Source organism: Leptonychotes weddellii, chromosome 4, assembly GCF_054177405.1.
Source record: "Leptonychotes weddellii isolate Sample4059 chromosome 4, ASM5417740v2, whole genome shotgun sequence".
In the NCBI taxonomy this organism is placed as follows: domain Eukaryota; kingdom Metazoa; phylum Chordata; class Mammalia; order Carnivora; family Phocidae; genus Leptonychotes; species Leptonychotes weddellii.
In genome coordinates, this window is record NC_138372.1 from 72,390,187 (window position 1) to 72,408,178 (window position 17,992).

Below are 17,992 nucleotides of genomic sequence, written 5' to 3' on the forward strand. Positions count from 1 at the left end.
TTTTTTTTAAAGATTTTATTTATTTATTTGAGAGAGAGAATGAGAGAGAGAGAGAGAGCATGAGAGGGGGAGGGTCAGAGGGAGAAGCAGACTCCCTGCTGAGCAGAGAGCCTGATGCGGGACTCGATCCCGGGACTCCAGGATCATGACCTGAGCCGAAGGCAGTCGCTTAACCAACTGAGCCACCCAGGCGCCCCTGCAATGAATAATCTTGTATATATGCCATTGGTGTGTCCAAGTATACCCATAAAATAAATTTCCAGGGGTAAAATTCCTGAGTCAAAGGGTATATGTTTTTGTAATTTCAATAAATGATGTCAAATTGCCTTCCATTGGGACTGTGCCAATTTATACCTCCCAGCAATATAAGAAAATGTCTATTTTCCCCGCATGCTGAGCAGAAGATCTATATTAAACTTGTAAATTTTTGTCAACCTTCTAAGTAAAATGTGAATTTTAGTGCAATTTTAATTTGCATTTCTCTTATAATAAGTGAGGCTGCTCATCTTTTCATGTTCAGTGGCCATTTATTTTTCCCTTTTGGAATTTCTACTCCCGCTTTTCTATCCATTTGTAGGTCAGTAGGGAAGTCAACTCAGCTTCCAAAAGGTCTGTGTGATGGCTGCCAACTCAGTTAGATTGGCTAGAGAAGTCACTGTAGGAGGTCCATGGCTGGAAAGACCCTTAAATACTTACCGCACGAGTGAGTGAGCAAAAAAAGAGATGCAGTTCTTGAATACAGAGGCTCATTCTCTATACAAGCTACGCCTCGACCTGATGGTCTACATTTGAACTACCCGTTTTGGGACTTGCCTCATCACCAAACCCTGGACACGTGTTCCCCAGTTACTTTCTTAATTTAATGACCAGCTTTGCATGAATAAGCTTCTCAATTTAACAACTGAAAGAGAATACACCAAAATATCTCTGGATAATTATGGAATTCCAGATTATTTGAATTTCCACATTTACAAAGCTCTCCTTTTCAGGTTTTTCTTTCCCAGGAAACATGTATTATTTTTACCATTAAAAATGTCACTTAGAGGGGCACCTGGGTGGCTCAATCGGTTAAGCGTCTGCCTTCCGCTCAGGTCATGATCCCAGGGTCCTGGGATCGAGTCCCACATCAGGCTCCCTGCTCAGCGGGGCACCTGCTTCTCCCTCTTCCTCTGCCCCTCCCCTCTGTTCTTTGCTCTCTCTCTCTCTCAAATAAGTAAATAAAATCTTAAAAAAAAAAATGTCACTTTGGGGCACCTGGGGGGCTCAGTTGGTTAAGCATCTGCCTTCAGCTCAGGTCATGATCCTGGAGTCCTGGGATTGAGCCCCGAGTCAGACTCCCTGCTCAGTGGGGAGTCTGCCTCTCTCTCTCCCTCAGCCCCTCCCTGCCCCGCTCTCTCTCCCACTCGCTGTCTCTCTGAAATAAGTAAGTAAAATCTTTTTTTAAAAATGTCACTTAGAAAACAAATTCATAAGGCCCTAGCTTATGGAAAGCATCACTAGCCTGAGGAGATAGGAAGCCGGGTATGTCATCAGATAGCATAGCACAGATACAGAGCGAGAGAAGCCCTGGCTCAGCAGAGATCCCCTGTGCTGTGGAGCAGAGAGAAAGGAGAGCTGCAAAGCACTGGAGACAGACTGTTGATGCTGGTGAAATAAAGGAGAAGGGGGAGTTTTGGAAAAGAAATGCTTCACTCTGGAAATGAAGAAAGAGGAAACACATGTATGTAAAACCTAGTACAATGGCCACTTGGCTGCCATCTTGAATTATGCTGGGAAAGGGCTCAGTCTAGATGTTGCAGGTTGCCCCAGCCTGGGGTGGAGGGGAGCCTTGCCAGCATTGTCTAGTGCAGCAGAAGGAACCTGGAAAGCTGGAGGAAATGAAGGGAACATGAAGCCTGCCAGCTCCCCTACATAGGAGGGGTCAAACTGAAAGAAAAACCTGACTTGTTTAGATGTACTAATTCAATCTTTGATAACAAAGTTGGCTTCCCAGATAAGTGGGTGTCAGCCTAATAGAATGGCTTGTGGGATGTCGGTAGGACTCGCTCTGTCTTAAAAAAAAAAAAAAAAAAATCTTCCTAACAATGTTATCACTTAAAACTCCATGATTAGCTGCTCATTCCTTTGCGTTAGGCACCAACCTCCCTCCATAGTCCTCTGTTCTGTAAAACAATGTTGATCCTTACTGGATGACCTAATAGAACATTGGCTCCGAAGGTGTCCTTTGCCTGGCAGCTTTACTTTGAGGAATCTGTCCTGCAGAAATACTCACCTGTACACACAAAGATATTCACGGCAGCACTGATCGAGGTTTAAATAAAAAACGGTTTATCTGCAGAAGGATGACTAAATTACAGCACGTCGAGTCTATGGCGCACACTCTGCAACTGATAAGAATGAGGTAATTCTTTAGGAACTGATGCCGAAAGGTATCTGAAATATCACTAGGTGAAAAAAGCAAATTGCTCCATTAACGTAAAAACAAGCTTATATATTTGTGTGGGTTTATATGTGTCTACATGTACAAAATGTGTGAAATAATTTTCTTTCTTTGTTTTTAAGATTTATTTATTTATTTGGAGGGAAGGCGCAGAGGAAGAAGGAGACAAAGTCTTAAGCAGACTCTGCACTGAGTGGGAAGCCAGACGCAGGGCTCAATCTCAGGGTCCTGAGATCACAACCTGAGCTGAAACTAAGAGCCAGATACTTAACTGACTGTGCCACCCAGAATTTTCTCCCATCAAACTGAGAGGTGAAATTGACAGGTGAGCAGGCGGGGACTTTGCTTTTTCCTTCATGTTATTCTAAACTGTTTGAATTTCTTCCTTGAGCACTGACTGCTTTCATAATTAATGATAATTTACATAGCGCTTACTATGTGCCAGGTACCATTCTAAGAGCTTTATGTATATTATTAACTCTTTAATTCCAACAATAATCTTATGAGGTGGCACTATTCTTATCCCTTTTTATGGATGAGGGCATGGTCCCTGTCCAGGTCACACAGCGATATGAAAAGGTGCTGAGCTTTGAACCCAGGCCATCTGGCTCAGGCTTGTGCTCTGAATCACTAGATTATAGTTACTGAAAAAAAAAAAAAAGATACAAACAAATAGCACTGCTTTTAGAGTCAGACATATCTGCATTTGAATCCCAGTTTTTGCTGATTAGCTCCATGATTCTTAGCAGTGTCTTACTTCTATGTCAGTTTCCCCAACTGTAAAATGGGGATGATAGACGCATACCTCATAAAACTGCTATGAGAACCACACAAAATACATTCGGTGCCCAGCACTTAGTGAGCGCTTGTTAAATATAGATTATTTCCTCTACTGAGATTAAATTACCAGCCCTTTAGTGAATTTTAATTTAATTGGCTGTTTTCTTGATTGGCTGTCTGGAAGCATCTGGTGCTTCCGGGGTAAGCAGAGAAAGGGGACTTGGGTATAAGGGGGGAAGTGCTAAATTAACCCTTCACCTTTTGCACAGTTTTGCCTGAAGCCAGTGCAGTTAAGAAAATAAAATTAATGGGGCACCTGGGTGGCTCAGTCGGTTAAACATCTGCCTTTGCCCAGGTCATGATATCAGGGTCCTGGGATCGAGCCCCGCATTGGGCTCCCTGCTCTGCGGGAAGCCTGCTTCTCCCTCTCCCACTCCCCCTGCTTGTGTTCCCTCTCTCGCTGTGTCTCTCTCTGTCAAATAAATAAATAAAATCTTCAAAAAAATAAATAAAATTAATAATACTTACATGGGTTTTTAAATCATTCTGGGGTAAAATATCATCATCCCCATTTTTTGAAAGAGGGTCGTGTGGTTCAGGGTTTTGCCCATGGGCAAATTAAATAACAGAACAACAGAACTGAACCCATTAAACAACGGAGCCGGGCCGAAATGTAGATTTTTCTCAGTCTACATTCCCTCCTCTTTCCTTACTGCCTGACTAGGTGTGGGGAGGTCATGGCTGAGAGGTGGTGGCGGCAAGCCTCTCAGAAGGAGAGCCCTATAGTAACGATGACAGTATGGGAGTGATCAGTGATGTGCCTCTGGGGGAGATGATCCATCAGTTCACAGGCTGCTGTAGCTGAGTGGGGACAATGGCCTCCTCCACACCTCAGAGCTGAAGTTGGTTCACTGACAAATATGACAGACCCCCACCCTATGGGGTCCACGCAGCCCAGGGGGGCAGATTACACTATCCCTTTCTCTCAGCTGTTTATGGTGCTTATCTTTACAGTAGTCATCATTCTACAAAACAGGACACACACCATCCTGGAGGATACTGGTGACCTCAGCAGGCAGGTGGCTGTCGGGAGGGAGGGAGGCGGTGGAGGGTTCAGAGTGGAGCCTTGCTCATTGCTCCCAGCCTAGCAACCTCTTGACTCTGCCTGATCCTTCCTCATTTTCCACTAGAGAGTACAGAGGTCAGGCAGGAACCAAGGAAGGACGTTCTGTTTGTGAGGCTCCAACCATGCCGCCCGTTTTTTCAGGCTCAGTCGATCCCTGCCAGGTGGGGGTTATTACCATTCTCAGAAGGAAGAGATGCAGAATCCTCAGCCTTTTTCCCAACAAGACATGAATGTTGTATAACTCACTCCCAGGGGAGCGCCAGGGGTGTGCAATCCCAGGGCAGGATCCCACAACTTTCTCTTTCACTCAGGACACCTTTTGCTGGCCAAAATGTGGATAATTATTAAAGCTGGGGTTTGTCACACTATTTTCTTTACTTTTGTGTATGCTTGAAAAATGTCATGATGGGGCGCCTGGGTGGCTCAGATGGTTAAGCGTCTGTCTTCGGCTCAGGTCATGATCCCAGGGTCCTGGGATTGGGCTCCTGGCTCAGCAGGGAGCCTGCTTCTCCCTCTCCCTCTGCCTCTCTCCCTACTCACGCTCTCTCTCTCTGTATCTCTTTGTCTCAAATGAATAAATAAAATCTTAAAAAAAAAAAAAAGAAAAATGTCACGATGAACAGTTAAAATTTAAATTTAAAAAGCCCTGGGCGCCTGGGTGGCTCAGACGGTTAAGCGTCTGCCTTCGGCTCAGGTCATGGTCCCAGAGTCCTGGGATCGAGTCCTGCATCGGGCTCCCTGCTCCTTGGGAGCCTGCTTCTCCCTCTGCTTCTCTCTCTCTCTGTCTCTCATGAATAAATAAATAAAATCTTAAAAAAAAAAAAATTTAAAAAGCCCTTTGGAATGCAAGTGCATGAAAGTGATGTTATGATAGAGACAATCTTGTGTCTGCCAGTGATTTCTTAAATACGTTGTTCACTGTATGCAGGATCTGCAGTACTGCGCTATCAATAACGAGATGCTTGCCACACACCTCAATACCCAAGTGCAAGGGCTGGGATAGCAAGTTGGAGGGCTGGGTGAGGTCATCAACTTGGTCCTTTCCTCTTTGGTTCCTTCTTCACATGAACCCCTTCCTCCTCGATACACACACAACTCAGTTGGTATGGGACACTCCTCTTGGGTGGTGACCATGTGGAACTCCTTTGAAGGGTTTCCTTGACAGTACCAAGATTACCAAAAGGTAAGGACACGGTCAAGGGCCCCTAGAATTAGTATAGGTGTCTGCAGTGAGGGGCAGAGCCAAAGGTTCTATGGGAGGAAAAAACAGCCTGAATTCAAATTCGTAGCTATGTTCACCAGCACTAGACTAAGAGCTTTACATACATCATCTGGATCAATCACTTCAGCAACCCAGACAGGTGAAGCCCATTTTATAGATGAGCAAGCAGAGGCCGAGTAACCAGCCAAGTTCACATAGCTAAGATGTAGAGGCCCCTCAGCTGGACTTCCTGATGCCACTGCCTACATCCCCTCCCAGCATGAACCCCTGTTTCTTAGAGTGAGCAGGAGAGTTTGGGTTGAGGTGCTTGAAAATGGCATGAATTGTGAGCTGGGTTAGCTCAGTGCCCAGTACTTGGTGGGCATTTGATAGATATTTGAGAACTGGACTTTTGAACAGTGGTGGGAGTTTCCAGTGGGTTGGGGATCACAGTCTGGGCCTCCCCATACACTTGAACTTCCCCCATGGCAGGAAACCACATAGATGGGTCACAGGTGCAAACTGTGAAGTCCCGGGCACCCGCCCCCAGCCCCCACTCTGTCCTCAGAGCACTTCTACCCAGCCAGGGGTCTGGGAACAGTAGTCTCACCATCCCTGAGGGGGGCTTGTCAGAAGTGCTGAAACTCTGCTCAGTGTCAAATTTCTGCTCCACCCCAGACCAGCTGACTCAAAACCCACATTTCCCTAGCCTCTCAGGTGATTGTGCATAAGGCCCTGCCTTGGCTCAGCAACCTTCCTAAAGGGGAATGTGCCAGTCATCATCCTTGTCATCACCAGGCAGCCTGAGGAAAATCCCTTTTTTCTATTGTAGATTTCCTATCGTAGATTTAGGGGGGCTAAGCTGCTGCCCTAATCTCCTCTTGCCTGAAGGACCCATCTGAAATGAGAGTGGGAGGCGGACTTCTTGGTTGTCAGCGTTTCCAGGAAGTTTAAACCCCTGTGTGCTCCCCATGTGACCTCGTCTGTCTCTGCCTTGGGGCTCATGAACTTGGAAGGCATAAGAAGAGCTCTTCCTCACAGGGTGACCAGGCAGTGACAAATGTGTCACATGGAAGGAAATTAGTGAATAATCCTTGCATATTTTGAAGTGAGTCACATTGGCCTTTCTTAGACACGGTACTCCAGATGATTACACTCGGAGTTTCTGTTTCTTGATTCAGAGTATACTATTAATGAACATCTAGACAGTGTTCCCCAAAGTACAAGGTGCTGGGGACAGCAGGTCAGGTTGTCCCTGACCTTAAGGCACTTTATACAGAAATAATACTATACTGTTACCACCTCTGGTAACAAAGCTAAATAAAGGACAGGTAAGATGCCTCTGTGAACAGGATCTACAGTGTGGTAACTGTTGGGGACAAATTGTCAACTGTGGCTCCAGGGACATTTCCCCCCTGCACTCTTCCTCCCCAGTCCCTTGCTCTGGGCTCTCACTGCAGAGTGTAGCCAGTACACTCAGTCACGTAGTGACTGGCCCTGCCCATTGCTCGAGCACCTACTACTGGCAGTCCAGGCTTCGTCCGTCTAATCCTCACAGTAGCACCTAGAGGTAGATATTATGCCCATTTCACAGAAGAGGAAATTGAGGATCAGAGAAGTCAAGTTGCCCAAGGTCACATGCTTAGAAAGTATCAGAGGACTGGAATATAGATCTGACAGACATTCTAACCTCACTGGCCTCCTTGTGGGATTTCAGGTGAGGGATGCATCCCAAGTCGGGCAGGGGTGGTTGTCATACTGGTGGCCATCGGCCCCACTGATGTATCTCTCTGGTGCCAGCCCCGGGACCCAGAGGTGCCCTGCTTGAATCACCAAGGGGTGAAAAGAGCAAACTTTCCAGGCCTGGGAGGGTCATCTAAGCCCATACAATTTTAGAGATGGTGTAAACTTCTTAGAATGGCTTGTAGCTTTTTATTGGCTCTGTGTGGAAACAGAGATGAGGTAACTTAATTGAGCCCCTCTGTGTTTTGAAACTCAGTGACAAGTTGTGGCCAGTTGCTCTTGGGACCCACCAGGACAAGAGTCAGACAACAAGGAAGAGGAAGAGAGGCAGAGGAGTTAATGCAACGGTCAACCATCCACCTACTGACAAATGAGACAATTCAGAGGAGAGACGATCCAAACCCACATCCACGAATGATTCAGCTCCTAGTGCTCCCAGGCACACTCTTTAGTCTTCCCCACCAGGACCAGAAGCTGAATCTGGTCCAACTCTGTCACGTAGGAAAGAAAGGGGAATCCTTGCTCACCATCCAAAATAAGCCCTCTGGGCATGGATTTTCTCCACCCCTCTTTACGGCCATTTTCCCTGGCCCATCTCCCACTGCTTCCTTCCCAGGGTGTCTTCTAAACCCTTCCTCTACCCATTCTTCCCTAAATACCCCTTCTCCAGCTTGCCTGATCCTGAGAATCTCCTGGGGAACTTGAACATGCAGATTCCCAGGCTCGTCTCCTAGAGGTCTAGATTGGAGAGATCCAGACAGAGACCTGGAGAATCCGTGTTCAACAAGACCCCTTGTGTCCTTAGGATGCCAGGTGTTTGGGAGCCCCTGGACTGCACTTCCCCTGTTGTCAGACACTCCTCTGAACCCAGCCTGGAGCTGGCTGGCCCTCAAAGCCACCTACTCCTGTCCTGTGACAACACCTCTGGAGTCAAAGCCACACTGAGCTCCGGACATGGTTCTCCACGGTTCTAAAGCAGCCTGCTGCTTGAGCTTCAGTTTCACATCCAAATGGTCTGCTAAATGTCGCTTGTGACACAGACAGTTCAAAATGAGCACATCCCAAACCTGACACACCCCAAAGCCAGTCCTCCTCTTACACTTCTGTATGTGAGGCGGGTTGCCTGAGCTGGGACCCTGGGAACCATCCTGGCTCCCGGTCTCCATCACTGCCCCTCACATCCAACTACTCACCAAGTCCTGGGGACTCTGTGCCTCAAAAGTCCTCAACTCCATGCCCTCCTCTCCTTCCCCAACTGCCATTCCAGTAGGGCTCCTCCCCCTCTGTCACCTGGACTCTCCTGAGTGGCCTGGCTGGTCTCCCGCCCTTCCATCCTGCCCCTCGCCAGTTGGTCTTACACCCAGCCACTTGAGCGATATTTCTAGAACACGAGCCTGATCCCATCTCTCCACCACTTAAAGCCCCTCAAGAACATCTTGCCACCCACAAGCTAAAGTCCAAACTGCTTAGGATGGCTCCCCTTACCTCCTCACTCATCCCACGCCTCCATGTCATGGCTCAGTTTCCCCTCTCCTTCATCCAACTGCCTCCTACCCCGCCCCCACCCCCAGCCCAGCCATCACATTCCTCACAACTTCTTTGCTGGCTCTACACAGCTGGGTTAGTGCCCCTCAAGCATGTTCCTGTAACAGCCTACATTTACCAGGTTACATGGACAGATTCAGCTATTAATTAGGAAGAACGTCTGAGGATTGCTTTACAGCCTCTCTCCACTCCTAGTAGTTACCACAGTGACCAAGAGCTGGGTCTCCTTGTATCTACGAATATGTCTGAAGCCAGCTCTGTCCTCCTTCTGCCTTTCAGAGTGCTGCACCAGGACCACCCAGGGATCGGCCCACCTCTATCTCTGCTCCTCAGAGGGAGTGGCCTCTCCTGGCTATTGGCAAAGCTACCAGAAACTTGGCTTTGAACCATTCGTGTCTAACAGGTGGTCCGGATATTCTGGCAGAGATGGTGGGTTTAAAGGGAGGGAGAGATGGAATCATAAAATACCATGTTTTCAGACCACCCTGAACCCTAAGGGCCAGTCCCTGGCGAGGGACTACTATACTTGTGGAGTCCAGGTGGGAGAGAGAATGCTGATCCACATACCTGCCCCCTCAAGAAGCTGGAGATGTCAGCGCAGGCTATCAGGAGGGCTATTTCCAAGCCAACCTGCCAGTCCTCAGGGAGGAAGGGTGAAGAGCTAAGACTGGTGCTAGAAACCCCCGGACTCCAGGGTGTATACTACCATCATGAAGGGAAAAACTGCCCAGCCTCTGCAGGAGCTCTGTGGATAGACAAGTTATTCACACTACTACAGGAGATGGGGTAAGTCTCCACCTGGGCCCAGATTGCTGAATAATATCAGAAAGAATATTGTTGGGGGTGCCTGGCTGGCTCAGTTGGTTAAATGGCTGACTTTTGATTTCAGCTCAGGTCGTGATTTCAGGGTCATGAGTTTGAGCCCCGCGTTGGGCTCCACGCTGGGTGTGGAGCCTGCTTAAGATTCTTTCTCTCTCTCCCTCTGCCCCTCACCCCACTACTCTCTCTCTCTCTCTCAAAAGAAAAGAAAAGAAAGAAAGAAAGAATATTGTTGAACTGGATTCTAGGGAGCCATGTGACCCAGCCCTAGAACTAAGGGGTCACAAACTCCTTCAAAGAAGGGCTGGAAACCTGATAGTGCCTGGCTATCTTTCGTAACCTATCAAAAGCTGGCCATGCTATGGGAAGGGAAGTGGAGGCAGGAGCAGTATGTTCAGAGGAGGTAGCAGAAGCAGCATGGCCAATCCAGACCATTTAAGCAGAGAATGGAAAATAGGGCTGCCATGTGCAGTTGTGCAGTTTGTTCACTGCAAAGGTTGCTCAGCTGAAGGAGGAACTAGAGGCTGAAATCTAGCCTGTGCCCCCATTTCCCAAGCTGCATGTCCTGGTACAGAAGTGCATTTTCTGGAAAGAAGAGGGCCTGTTCTAAACTGTAAAAAGGCACCATTTGGGATTGTTGTGACCTTGAGGGAGAAGACATTGGCAGCAACAGTGAGAAGAGCTTAGATGAATGCAAGAGAAGCCCAGGATCTGGCAGAAGATGACAAAGGCTTTGAGAGCCCCAGGGACACTACTGGGTGGGAGCTCAGAGTTTCAGCCTATTGATATGGCACCCAGGCCCATGATTATGCCCTACTCCTCCCCATCACCCCCTTTACCACCATCCCGCTCCCTCCCAGCCCACCCCTGGCCATCCAAGGCCTCCATGGCCGGAGGAAAGAAGGCCAGTATAGCCATGACTGTGGCTCCCATCACCTAAACGCTAATGACTCATTCCTGAATGGGGTGGAGGATACCTGGTAAAGAGAAACAGTCTCTCCAAGCCCACCGTGTAACTACCACCGGTCTCGGCTATTACCAGAGACAGCTGGGGAGCTAGGCCACCAGCCTGTGGCTGAATGCCAAGTGAGAAGGGGCTGATGAATTTCCCCACTTTGTTCCTTTCCCAGTTATAGCTTCACCTTAACAGCATCCACTCCTGGTGACAGCTCACAGGTTGTAACCTGCCAGGGACACTTCTAGAAAGATTATAGCCTTGTTCAGGAAGCTAACAGCACACAACATAAAGGAACCTGGGGCCTGCTTCCTGCCTTTTCTGCTTGGGACAGAAGATGGGCAGGCAGGTGGAGGACCCTTAGGCACAGATGCAGAGGGGAGACCAGGGTGGGGAGAACTAGCTTTTCTGGGCCCTGATATTGTGCTGTAAGTACCTGATTGTATTTAACTCTCCAGCAACCCTGTAAAATAAGTACCATTCTCTCCATTTTATAGATGAAGAAATTGAACCTCAGAGAGAATAAACACCCCTGGCCAGCTGGTAAGCTGCAGGGCTCTGATTTGAATTTCCTGGTCTTTCTGGCTCAGACACATGGGGTTTTTTAACCCAAAGTATGTCACCTGCAAAATATCTATCTCCCCTGGGGAGAGAGGAACTCAAAATAGTGAAAAGGAACAGAAAAACTTGCCGAGTTTTGCTTCAGCAACTGAAGCCAGTCTCCCTACAATCCTCTCCCTTCCTGCTCCTGCTTCCAGGCTATCCTCAGGGGAAAATTATCCTCCTCGCTCCCCCCACCCCACGTCTAAGGATTTTTATTCAGGTGAAATAATTGTCTTAAAGCAGCACCTGGGAGGGAGGGGAGAAGGGTGGGTAGAGGAACTCATGAGCTGATTAAATACGAGCCAGCGAGGGAGAACCTTCTTTCCCTCCAGCCAGCTTCTCAACCCACTACTCAACCAAAGCATTACCTCTCAGGCAATAACCACCAAGACCCACATTTTGATAAAATGTGAGAGCAGGAAGGGGCTGTTAGCAATAATAGCAGTGTTTACTGAGTGCTTTTTATGTAATAGCCAAGTACCAGTCCAGGGATATTACACAGAGACCTATTTAATACACACACACACACGAAGTATAAATGGGGAAACTGAGACCCAGAAAGGTGACAGAACTTGCCCAGAGTCCTCCAGCTGAGGAAGGGGACTTGGAATCAAACTCACACAGCCTGGCTCCTAGATGCTGCCCCTGCCTCCCAAAGGTGGTCCCTCCTCACTGTCCCTCCTGCCCCCTCCAAGGGCAGAGCCAGCAAGGTGTTGGGTCTTCTGCCTGGGACCCAGGGCTCATGTCACACCCCAGGGGCTTGGCACACTCAAGACTCCAGGAGCGTGCTAATTGCACTTCACTCAGCTCAGATTTCAGATCCCACCTAACGCTCCCAACTAGAAAATTCTTAAATGCCTATTTATTTTTCTGACATCTGTACTGTACTTGAGCATCCCTACTGGGCTCATAGAAGGCTAAACAGAATTTCCATTAGATTCTTCCCATTTCCCCTCCACAGATACAAACAGAAGCAAGAGGAACAGTGGCACCTTCCATCTCACACACCCAGCAGTGCTTGGCAGCGACCCTAAGCACTCCCTGCAAGGCCAGCAAATATTTTGATAATCTTTCCCCTACAGGATTCTCCTGTGGAGAACACATGGACACAGTCAGGCACGATCTTTCAGCAGATTCCACAGGAAGAAACACTACATCCGTGGAGGGGATTTTGACTCTCAGGGCTTTAAAGGGAAGGGAAGCAGGTTTGGAGGCAGGAGCTGCCTAGGGGTTTGGGGTCCCTCCGCCCCCACTGTGGAGCAGGGGTGGGGGGCTGCTGTGGGCGTTGTAGAGTGGGAGGCAGGTGGGGTGGGGGTTCAAAGCGCAACCTTCAAAGTCCAACCTGGGCTTGAGGACTTGCTCTGCTGCTTGAGGCTGTGTGACCTCTAGCGAACTGCTTCACCCTCTCTGGCCCTCGGGTTCCACACTGTGAAGTGGGGATAATAGGAGTACTCACCTCTTGGACTGGCCCGTGGGAATTAGACACAATAACATTAGCGAGGCATTGGGCACGCAGTGAGTCACGACCATACACACAACTGTCATTGTGAGATCCTTCACTTTCCTTGAAACGAGCTCATGGGGCGTGTTCTCCGCTGTCACTGGTCCCCTTTATTTAGCCTCCTTTAGGGGACCTGAGGCCCCCCATCTGAACCAAAATGTGTCTGTGGGAGGAGACGGAGAGCCCTGAAAGATGGGTTGCCCACGGCCACACGGTCCCCCCCCTGGAACTGAGGTTTGAGGGCCCATCCCGTGTCAGGTCAGCTGGGTAATGAGAAAAGCCCCACAGATTCCTAGCATGGGACATTTCTTCACAAAGGCATATACCTTTGAAAAAGATAAAACAAAATTAATAAACATTTATAAAAAGCAGAATAACATAAAGCCACTGGGAAAAAAGACGGTGCGGACTGCACAGCCCTTGGTGGAGTGCAGGTTGGGCAGGACCCCGGGGGCCTGGTTGATGTGGTGCCTCCCCCCTAACCCGCATGTCTACTTTCTAGTCCCACCCCCAGGGCCTCTTGCAGAAGATGAATTTGCATCCATTTTTGGTGTATCCCACAGGACACAGAGGATTGCCCTGGGGCCCCACATTCTCCTAGTGACTCACCGGTTAGGCAGTGGGTACCTGAGGCAGAAGAGCCACTTCCTGGGTCCCTGAGCCACTGGTCATACCTGCCCAATAGCCACCTTCTCCTCTGAGGGCACCTGAGTCACCCATGGGGGCAGGGCAGGACCTGGCCCCAGAAGGGGCTGGATGAGTGTGGCTGAAGAGCCCAGGCCATGCACAGACCTGTGGTTTGGGATAGGGTAGCATGGACACACTGCTTATCCACAGAAGAAACCGAACCCTCCTGTAAAGGTATGGACTCACCCCACCTGAAACTTGAGGAGAGACATTTTCATATGGGAAGGTCTTGGGGCCAACCCCCAAATCCTTGTACACATCCCACTCCCCTGTGACAGATCCCTCCTGAAGCCGTGTGCTAATACTTCCTTTAACGGGTCCAAGAATCCTGCTTGGCGTTATGGGGAGAAAATGTGTGTCTAAGGTGTAGGGGGTGTGGGGTGGAGGGGAGGCGTGGGTATTCATGTAGGGAGGGAGGACGTTGACAAGAAATCCAAGCCTACGGGCCAGAAAGAAGTCTTAAAAACAATGGCAGCCTGACTGTCTCCTCTCTGTTACCCCAACCTATCCCCTCAGGCCCAGGGTCAGAGGAGGTCCAGAGGCCAGCTTTGCTCAGTGCGCTGACCTAGCTCCCGCACCTGCCACCTGGCTTTGAGCAGAGGAAGTGGCTCCCGGCTACCAGGCCCTGCAATAAGTCCGGGGAGTCCTGGGCTCAGGCCCAGGGCCGGTAGAGCGGGGCCAGCCATGTACCTTGTCCCCGATCGGACGGTGCCGCGCCAGTCCCGGGACCCCCTCAGGGGCAGACGTGAAGCCAGAACACTCCATTAAGTCTGGAGGTCAGATGACAGCCCGGGGCCTGCTGGAAACCGCGCACCGGGCAGCGGCACAGAACCGACAGGGTCGGGGCCTCCCCGGAGCCCTGGGCATCCGATCCCAGCACGCTTCTGCTGCAGCTACTCCCACAGTTCGGAGAGGCCTGCTCCCACCTCGTCTTTAGTTTCAGGAACACAGCCATTGCGCACCCTCGGGCTTTCATTAGAGTCAGAGTGGCGGCTACCCACGCACTTCGGAGGCTCCAAACCTGATGCTAGTCAAGGCCCGAGCTGTGGCTCCGGAAGCAGACACATGGTCCCCGGAGACCGCCGCGGGCATCCCAGTCTCTGCGGTGATGGATGAGAACACAGATGCAGAGAAGTAATCGCGCGTAGCCAAGGTCACGCGACTCGTGAGGAGGCAGAGTCCGGATTTCGGCCTGGCCACCGGGCTCTGCGCCGGCCGCCTCTCCACGGGGACAGGGGCCGTGGCCCTGCGCTGATAGGGAGTCCCGGGGAGACTTAGGCGGGAGAGCGACCTGACCGATTGCACTTTTCAGTAACCGATCAGCTCCCAGCGGGGAGAAGAGACCGTAGCGTCCAATAATAGCATGACTGCGACTCTGATTAGCACAGCAGCAACTGTTTTAACTTTTCCAAAAGCCTATCAGACATTGAATTTAAATTAAAAAAAAAAGAAAGAAAGAAAGCCTATCAGACACTGCGCTTTTATTTTTCATGGTTTATCTTCAAAGTCTTTGGCAGCTAAAACAATACATCTTTACTTTTCTAAGAAAAACTCCAAAACTCAATAGACACACCCCCCAAAATCACTGAGGATAGGAAAGCCAGTTTTTGCCAGGCTTACCTAATTCCATTATAAAGCAAATTTTCTTTGTAGTCTTTAGATTGTTGTCGAATTAAGCCAAAGATCTTCCTAAGCTGGGAAGTTGGTTCTGGCCCTCACCCACGGTTGTTTCCACAGCTAGGAGAAGGGGGGGCAGTGGGAACTCGGGGTGTGGGATTTATGTGTGGAGGAGAAGTTCATGGACTATACAGAATTTAAGCCTCTGATCTTTTAAGGATCTTCTAAGCCATTTGAGGGGCAGGCATTAGGACTGCAGTGATGATCACGGCTCCCCAGACCTATCTACCCTGCGACACTCACTGACTTTGGATGTGGTGTCTGTGTGTTCCAGGTTCTCCTGTAACAAAGAAATAAAGGCAAACGGACAGACCTCCCAGGGAAAGATGCACGAATGTTATTTCACATAAACCTCCAAGCTCCTGTAAACAATTGCCTAAGGTGCCTATATAAAATCAACTTCTTCTTTTTTTTTTTTTTTTAAGATTTTATTTATTTGGGAGAGAGAGAGATTGGGGAGAAGGGCAGAGGGGGAGGGAGAGGGACAAGCAGACTCCCTGCAGAGCACAGAGCCTAACTTGGTGCTCAGTCTCATGACCCTGAGATCATGACCTGAGCCAAAGCCAAGAATTGGAGAATCAACCCACTGAGCCACCCAGGCGCCCCTAAAATTCAACTCCTAACTACCTCTAGCAAATTCCTATTGTTTCCTCAGACCTCCTCAAAGAGGAGGTGATGGGACTAAGGGAGCAAGGGGGCTCACCTAGCCTTTCCCTTCCAGCCACAGCTACCTTCTAAGCCCAGAGTGTGGTGGCCTGCTCTGGGGTGCGGGTTCGAGTCCAGCTTCCCTGCCCTGACACCCTTTCCCTTATGTCAGGTTGTCTAACTTCCGTGTGGCTCCCTGGCTTCATCACTAAAATGAGGATAATTATTGTTAACTATTGTTCTACCCCACAGTGCTGTTGTGAGAATTAAATAAGTAAAACAGAACAATGATCATCACCAGCTATGACATCATATTATCATTACTAGAACAGAAAGGATAGGAAAGGAGGTGGCCAGATCCAAAGCACAAGACTCAAGGCTACAATGAATAAGGACTCAGAGTTACCCAGGCAACAACCACCCTGGAACCTCTGTGGGTTAGCCAGAGGATTCTCCCAAGCTCCAGGCGCTGCCCCAGAAGCCACTCGGTAGGCTGGATCAACACCATTCCACAGCCCGGGCCAGTTTCCGCTGGCTCAGCGCTGCCCTACCCCCCAGGGCAGAGAGCAGCCGGCGGGCCGCTTCCTACCTTGCCGGTCCCCTGCCTCCCTGAGGCTGGTTTGGGTCAGAGGCCGCTGATCCTGTGGCTGAATGCAAAGCAGAGGCCTTCTAGGTTTGGTGTGAGCAAGTTACTGGAGCTCGGGCAAGGCTGGGGCTGCCTCCTAAGGCTGGTTCTGCCACAGGGTGAGTAACCTGGGTCTCAGGCTGATTGGACCTGGGTCTGCGGCCTCTCCCGGGCTGGACTTCCGGGCTGCAGAGCCAACACTGCCCATCCCTCCCAGATGCTTCTTTGCCTGTTGTCTGAACAGCTGACAATTTAATTCTAAGTAACAGTGACTCACAGGACAGTGGTTCCCTTTTTTGCCAGAGCAGTCTTCTGTAAATTAAGCCTTTCTCCTAGGTGGAGAAAAGTCTTTACTTTTCAGTAGACAGAGTGGGAGGCCAGCGAAGTGCTGTGATTAGAAGCACAGACATGGAGCCAAATTGTGTTTCAATCTGGGTCCACCACTTACAAAGTGGTGTGACCTTGGACAAGTTATTTAACCTTTCTGTGCCTCAGGTTCCTTATCTGCAAAATGGGGATATTAGTAGCACCTACTTCATAGGGTCATCACGAGGGCTACATGAGTTTAGAGCTATGTCTGGCTCATGGTAAGTGCTTCTATCAGTGTCCGATAAATAAATGTCTAATAATGGAGAACTGGTTATATAAAATTCATACAATGGAATACTACACAGCCACTAAAATCTCTATTATAGAAGAATAGTAACATGGAAATACATTTATCATCTATTACCCGGTGAAACAATAGGCTCTAAAACAAACTACAGTATAACCATTATTGTTGAAAAAAAGAAAATAAATCTATATACATTGAAATATGTACTAAATGTACACCAAAAGAATGTTTTTCTGTCTTCTAAAATTTCTGTGTTCCGTGTGTTACTTTAGTAACAAAAAACCATAAGAAAACAATACAAATTATTCAGTAATAAAATACAGTAACAATTATTTAAATTGTAGTAGATGTGCATAATCCAGATCAAATGATCATTCTTTAAAATGAAGATGATTATGGGGCGCCTGGGTGGCTCAGTTGGTTGGGCGACTGCCTTCGGCTCAGATCATGATCCCGGAGTCCCAGGATCGAGTCCCGCATCAGGCTCCCTGCTCAGCAGGGAGTCTGCTTCTCCCTCTGACCCTCCTCCCTCTCATGCTGTCTCTCATTCTCTCTCTCGCAAATAAAGAAAATCTTAAAAAAAAAAAAATTTAAAAAAAATGAAGATGATTATATTATTTCTAACAGTCTCGAGGCTAGATCATTCAGAGCTGAGGCTGAGGGGCACCTGGTGGTTCAGTTGGTTAAGCATCTGCCTTTGGCTCAGGTCATAATTCCAGGGTCCTGGGATTGAGTCCCACATGAGGGTCCCTGCTCAGAGGGGAATCTGTTTCTCCCTCTCCCTCTGCCCCTTCCCCCTGTTCATGCTCTCTTTCTCAAAAAAAAATTTTTTTTTTTTTAAAAAGAGCTAAGGCTGAAAGATAACCACTACCACATACATAAATTGTTAGCTAAATGTTATCATCAAAAAGAAAACATAATATTACATGCTTATAGGGCTATGACATACTGTTTTGCTTCTGGAAATAATCAAAAGCTAATCATACTAACACAGCCAGATTTAAATCTTACCTAGGCAACAGGTGACCC

General features: G+C 48.7%; 1 protein-coding gene across 1 annotated transcript in view; it reads right to left on the reverse strand.

Annotated features, from left to right (window-relative positions):
- Positions 1 to 16,333, reverse strand: part of BCAR3 (BCAR3 adaptor protein, NSP family member) — a 130,251-nt gene extending 113,918 nt beyond the window's left edge. Inside the window, exon 1 of the mRNA XM_081818813.1 lies at positions 16,312 to 16,333. The gene's annotated coding sequence lies outside the window, so the exon portion shown is untranslated. The remainder of the gene's footprint in view (positions 1 to 16,311) is intronic.
- Between the last annotated feature and the right edge of the window lie 1,659 nt (positions 16,334 to 17,992).